General features: G+C 43.8%; 1 protein-coding gene across 1 annotated transcript in view; it reads right to left on the reverse strand.

Moving 5' to 3' along the window:
• Positions 1–3,031, reverse strand: part of LOC143181646 (uncharacterized) — a 222,409-nt gene extending 219,378 nt beyond the window's left edge. Inside the window, exon 1 of the mRNA XM_076382174.1 lies at positions 2,988–3,031. The gene's annotated coding sequence lies outside the window, so the exon portion shown is untranslated. The remainder of the gene's footprint in view (positions 1–2,987) is intronic.
• Between the last annotated feature and the right edge of the window lie 2,969 nt (positions 3,032–6,000).

Below are 6,000 nucleotides of genomic sequence, written 5' to 3' on the forward strand. Positions count from 1 at the left end.
GAAAGCAGAAAAATACTTATAATTAGGACCTCTTAAAAGATAAAATAGATAGTCTGACCACTGTCTTAATCTACTGCAAAGTGGAATATTTTCTCACTAAAATCCTTCCTTGGACTCGTGCTCACTTAAACTCGAAGTCAATTTTTAATGTCAGCAAACTTTATCCTTCATCTTCAACTCATTTTCCAACATTCCAACTCATACAATTTTTTTCTTACAACTAACTCATAAATCAAGTACTCGATCATCTTTCGCCCCTGACAAAACTACAAAAACTGTACAATAATTCCAACAAACAGCCTCAATAATGTCAAACTTATGTCCACTAGAAGCTACTTCGATATCCAGCAACGAGCCACCCAATCCTAGACTACCAAAAAAAACAGCAGCAGTTGGTGCCCTGTCCCGAGGACACAGTTAAAAGCGCGGCGAGACAAAGGGTGCACCGCTAATGCAATCGAGCCTCTCCCGTAACGACAATCTGTGCCGCTACGATATCTTACGAAATCAACGAGATTATCCTGGAACAGGGTCCAGGCCATCTGCTCGTTCGCTGCGATCCACGGTCGGTTCGTTCGATTCGGTGAAATCGTTCGCGGCGCTGCAGCGTTGCGGATTAACGGCGGCACGCGAAGCCGATAATGTCGTTATCGCGATAATTACCGTTCCGTCGGTCGAAGTGATTCATTCCGTGGGCAAAAATTGTCCCCGTGCCGCGTTTGAAATAATTTCATCGTGGACAGCGGGGACGGTAGTTTCGATAATTAAAATTTCCATGCGCCGTTTGACCGATCGCTCGTGATAATCGAATTTCGGCGTGCAGGAGCGATTTGCATCGGTCCCCCGCTCGTTGATATTCCGATCGGTCGGCTGTCGAACGACGCCGCTTCTAATAATGCACCTCTCTGAAAAATCTAGTTACGAAGGATAACGTGGACGCTTGGAATCGCTAATGCTGGCCAGCTCATAAGATCTTGTCACGAGCTTCCCTCTCGATCGATCGAGAGCAGCCTCGGGGGATCGGTGCCACCCTCGCATCGCGACAGCAATCGTGACGAACTTTTCCAGCGATGTTTGAGCCCTCGACTCGGACTGCAGCTTTGTTTATCGATATTCTATTCATACACCGCAATTCGACGAAGCGACTGCAGACGATAGTAATAATTCTAATAATGCATCTCTGAAAAATCTAGTTACGAAGGTAACGTGGATGCTTGGGATCGCTAATGCAGGACAGGTCATAAGATTTTGTCACGAGTTTCGCTTTCGATCGATCGAGAGCAGCCTCGGGGGATCGGTGCCACCCTCGCATCGCGACAGCAATCGTGACGAACTTTTCGAGCGATGTTTGAGCTCTCAACTTGGACTGCACCTTTGTTTATCGATATTCTATTAATGCACCGCAGTTCGACAAGGCGACTGCAGGCGATACCCCCCTGGAAGCGAGCATCTGTCGCAGTTGCAGTGGCATTGCAGTGAGGAGGATCTGGCGTCACGTCCGTCATATGCAATAACGTTAAGATAACGCGAGGTTTACGGTGGCACGTATCTCTTGATCGCGGCCGTCGCCTCGCGAAACTGCAACGTGATTCTCGTGGATTACGCGACGTCTATGTCTGCACGCGATAACCAGGTTTTTTCTTTAAATTCGACGAAACGATGGAGCCTGTTGTCGATGATCGTGAAGCTCAGGAAAGGGAGCTTGGAGGTAGCTTCATTTCTCGTACATTTTTTTATAATACTATGTTATAATATATTCAATTATAATAGAGTTATAATTTATATTTAATATTTAATATTAATATTTGTTTTTATAATAGAGATATGTGTTTTTATAGTAGAGAATATATATTCTCGTGTTTGAACAAGGTTATGGAATATGTATGAGATAGAATTGTATGGATAGAACTATAAAGAATGTAGTATGAATCTACTAATATTCACACATACAAATGTGAATTATTAAAATTGACAAATTAAAGAAATTATATTTTTCATATGTTTCTGGGTTGTGACTTTAACCCCTTTCTATATATCCTATTTTATATCTATATAAAAGATAAATAAAATACGAATGAAGAATGTATAAAAAGTGAAGCTAACTTCGTTTAGACAACACCCCCTTCAAGTGTCGTCAAAATTTGGCAGGGGCTAACTTTCTGGGCATGGAAGTCATTTTTAGGTTTTAAATTACGTACTTCGACGCTTACCCTCTTCACAAGCTGTCCAGTATTCTGGCGTTTGCATATTTTCTCGTGAAGAGGGTCAACCGTGACAGATTAAATAGTAATAGGCGGACGTGTTCTCCTGAAAGGACATCCGCGCTGATTTAGAAGATGCACAGGAGGGACGATTGCATACAGTTGCAAGCAGTCTGTCCTAGAGCATCACGCTGGTAACAGTTTATCGTTCGAACACAGTGACTCATGAATTTGTCCACAACTGATAATTAAATTCACATATTCAAATTCTTAGCCTCTGAATACAAATTTAGAGAGTTGAGGGAGAATGAAATGTAACAGCTAGACGAGAAGTCGATTGAAATGAAAATATGCCACAGCAGTTTCGAAAATTAAACAATATGTTACATACGTGAGCAAATGATAAAGTCACTGCACATTTTTGCAATATTTATAAGTCTTTAATTTATCGAATATCTTACTTCCTCTCTGCAATATTTTGCAGCTTGAGAATACTTTGCAAGTTTCCATACATCTGACTATTTTTTAACGAACTCACTGTTATTAAATCTACCTAAACAGGTAAATAAAATAGAATATAGACTAAAGTATGTTCTAGAATAAAATCCTTTCATAGTAATTCTGTACCTCAGAGCTTCTCATCTCCGATCGTCTAGTAGTAGTAGGCCATGTCCCCCAAAATATAGCAAAAAGCTGTATCATATAATATAACGAAAAGCTATAAAAGAAACTATAGCAAACATATGCAAACTCCTTCGACCCAGAGTAAAGAAATGCTGATCGTACCTGTCTCACGTGATGCACCGGTTCGCACAGTGCGGCGATCTGCGCTTTCCTGTTCCTCGTCCTGGCAGCCGTACTACACTGAAACAGAAATAGCAGAGGGGCCGCGTGAAAACTGTGTCCCGCTCCAACCAGCCGGAAACATTAGGGCATGGATTACAGCGAAACGTTGAAAAGCGACGGAGTCGCGGATGATGCATGTCTACTTAACGAAGTTAATAAATGTTAACCCGCGCAACAGTTTTGAATGCGGCTGAACGCTCTTTTATGCCGGTCGAGGCTTTGTGCCGGGCGTGCCGTTTTGTCGCGCTGCCACCGCATTCACCGCGATAACAAGCCATAAGCAGCCGACTAAACTGGTTCTATTGAGATACTTGAAAAGTAATCTAGCAGGGATTGTCCCTGTTGCTCCGGTATGCTGTTTGTGAGCAGGCTCTGCAACGACTGCCTACGCGTTACGGGTTCGCGTAATGGACTCGTACGTGGGAACGCTACAGACTTCCTTTTATCTTCGCTTAGAAATATAATCATAATGTGATTGACGAATGAAATAGATACGGTGGACCTAAGTCTTCTTGGTTGGGGAGGAGTGATTAAAGGATTGACAGGGGAACATTGGGATATATGAAGCCTGCTTCAGTGGGAGGACTATGAAGAAAATAGGACTATAAGTAACAGATTTGTCTTGAAAAATATTTTTAAAAATACTGGATGCACGGTAGTGTCTGATAAGCATAAACACTTCCAGCCCCATTGCTCCATTGCACTTCACTGAATACTGAAACTAATACTCCGAACTCCGATCAATCTCAACGTCATATTTCCCCCTTCTGACCCACATTTCACAGCGCAAAGCAAACGCGACAGAGGCCACAGGAAACAAAGTTCATCGCGAAAACGAGGTGGAGAAACGCGGCCTCCTAAACTGCATCGTTCGCGAAGGTGTCTTGGCGTTACACGGCTGAGCGAGCAGCAGGGTTTCGCCTAGAGATACGTTTAACGTGTCCCCTAATGGCTCGTTACTATCAATGCCACCGCAATCCGTATCGGAGACCAACTTGCCTGCCACGTTTCCCTCATTGTGCCATCGGTAATGCGTCCTTCCCTTCCGACCCCTCTGTCAAACGAGGCCTCGACCTCTGCGGCTCGATAAGGATGACGGTTGCATTCGAGACAGAATCGGGGGCCTAATGACGTCTAGGAACAATGGACGCGCGTCGTCATCAGTGCGCGACTATTGCGGAAAGTAAATTGCTGCGGCTAGCAGGCGTCTTTGTCGAAGGACCCAGCGCCAAGCGTTCCTCCTGCCACGATCAATTAGACGGTTCTCCCCTCCAGCAAGACAGAGAAAGTGAGCTCGAAACTTTTCATCCCCCAGCGAGCCTCGTAATATCCTCCCCTGAAAGATTTCTGGGGCTCGCCATTCAAAGACCGACTCCAACAAATTCCCCGCTAATTTCGAAGTATCACAAACCTTTTCAATTAACGCGTCTATCTCCTGGTTGACTTTCTTTGTACCAGGCGACTCTCGTAAGGGGACTCTTTAGGAGTGATAATGTGCTTAGCCCGCGACCAAAGGAGAGATCGACGCACCATTTCGCTGATTCAGTCGCTGGAGCCTGTCGGGGCGAATTACGAAATTATTAAGACGACTGCAGCTTGGAGGGGTGAGTGCAACGCACCCTTAAGCGTCTCTCGGTATCCGTTGGATTCAATTACGAGCATCATGGCGAGCATCGTCAGACGGTTTCTTTTCCTTTGAGAGGCTGGCCTCCTGGCGGGCCGAGAGGCATTAAGGAGATGAAAACTGGTCGGCTATTATGACTGAGGACCTAGCCGCGTAGCAGCGGGTAAAACAAACCCCTCGATCGGGGAAGGGTGAAGCGCACCCCTGGTGGCAGCAATAATAATCGTCACGTGTCGAGAGGGGTGCCGCGTGCTCGCACTCCGACGACCAGGAGGCTGTTATTAATAGAGAACGAAACAATTTCGTAACGTGGCCCAGCTTATTATAATCCCGTCTTTATACACCGTACGCGAATCTTCTCGCTTCGCTGCGAACCCTTTCCCCCTCCTACGTCACCTAACCCCGTGACACCAAGGATTATCCCGCGCTCTGTTGGGGTCATCGAATTATTCCCTTCGCTGTCTTTTTTTTTGGATTTAGCAAGCAGCAGGGATGCTCATTTCACGTATATTATGAAGCTGGATGGTTCGAGGGTTGATTGGAAGTTGGGATTGAGAGCAATGTTTTATGGTGAGGTGATAGTGGTTATTGGGATAGTTCAACTCAGATTGGATCCTGTTCAGGTGTTGCATAATGCTTCTATTCTTCATAATGCTCTACTTTTGTTCCAGTTTTTAGAATTATCCTTAGAATAAAGGAATAACCGTGGACTAAAGTTTGGAAAAAAATTCTACTAGAGTAGTTAAGAGTTAATTGCATCTAACACTACCTCTACAATTAGTTTCGAAATACAGCTTAATATTCTACAAATTTTCTTATTAATAACAGCCTAAGACAAAGTAGCAATCGTAAAACACAAAATAATAAATCATATTACACAGGAAATCCACAATATTTCAATCGTAAAGTAATAAATACAAACTTGAACTGGCATAAATAAATACTGTAACCCCCAAAGTACCAATGAAAAATTAACGAACTTAATTACTAACAATTTACACCAGAGGATTCGTGCAATCATTATTAGCGATACATGCTGCGTGAATTTGATTGGAATTATCTACCTATACAAAATAATTCGTCAGTAACATGATCCCGCGACGATAATGAGTATTATAAATACACGAGCAGAATTACAGCGCTCCGACGATGGCGTCTGCATATTTCAGTTGGTCGAAACCGTCGAAATATAGAACGGCTAGGAAGCACTCGGTCCCTATTTCTACCAGCGCTCTCTAAACGAACGTTTTGACGCGCCTCGTAATTACCATATTTCGCGTTAGAATATGACGCGTAACATATTACAGTATAATATGAACATCCGTGCTT

Source organism: Calliopsis andreniformis, chromosome 1, assembly GCF_051401765.1.
Source record: "Calliopsis andreniformis isolate RMS-2024a chromosome 1, iyCalAndr_principal, whole genome shotgun sequence".
Lineage (NCBI taxonomy): Eukaryota > Metazoa > Arthropoda > Insecta > Hymenoptera > Andrenidae > Calliopsis > Calliopsis andreniformis.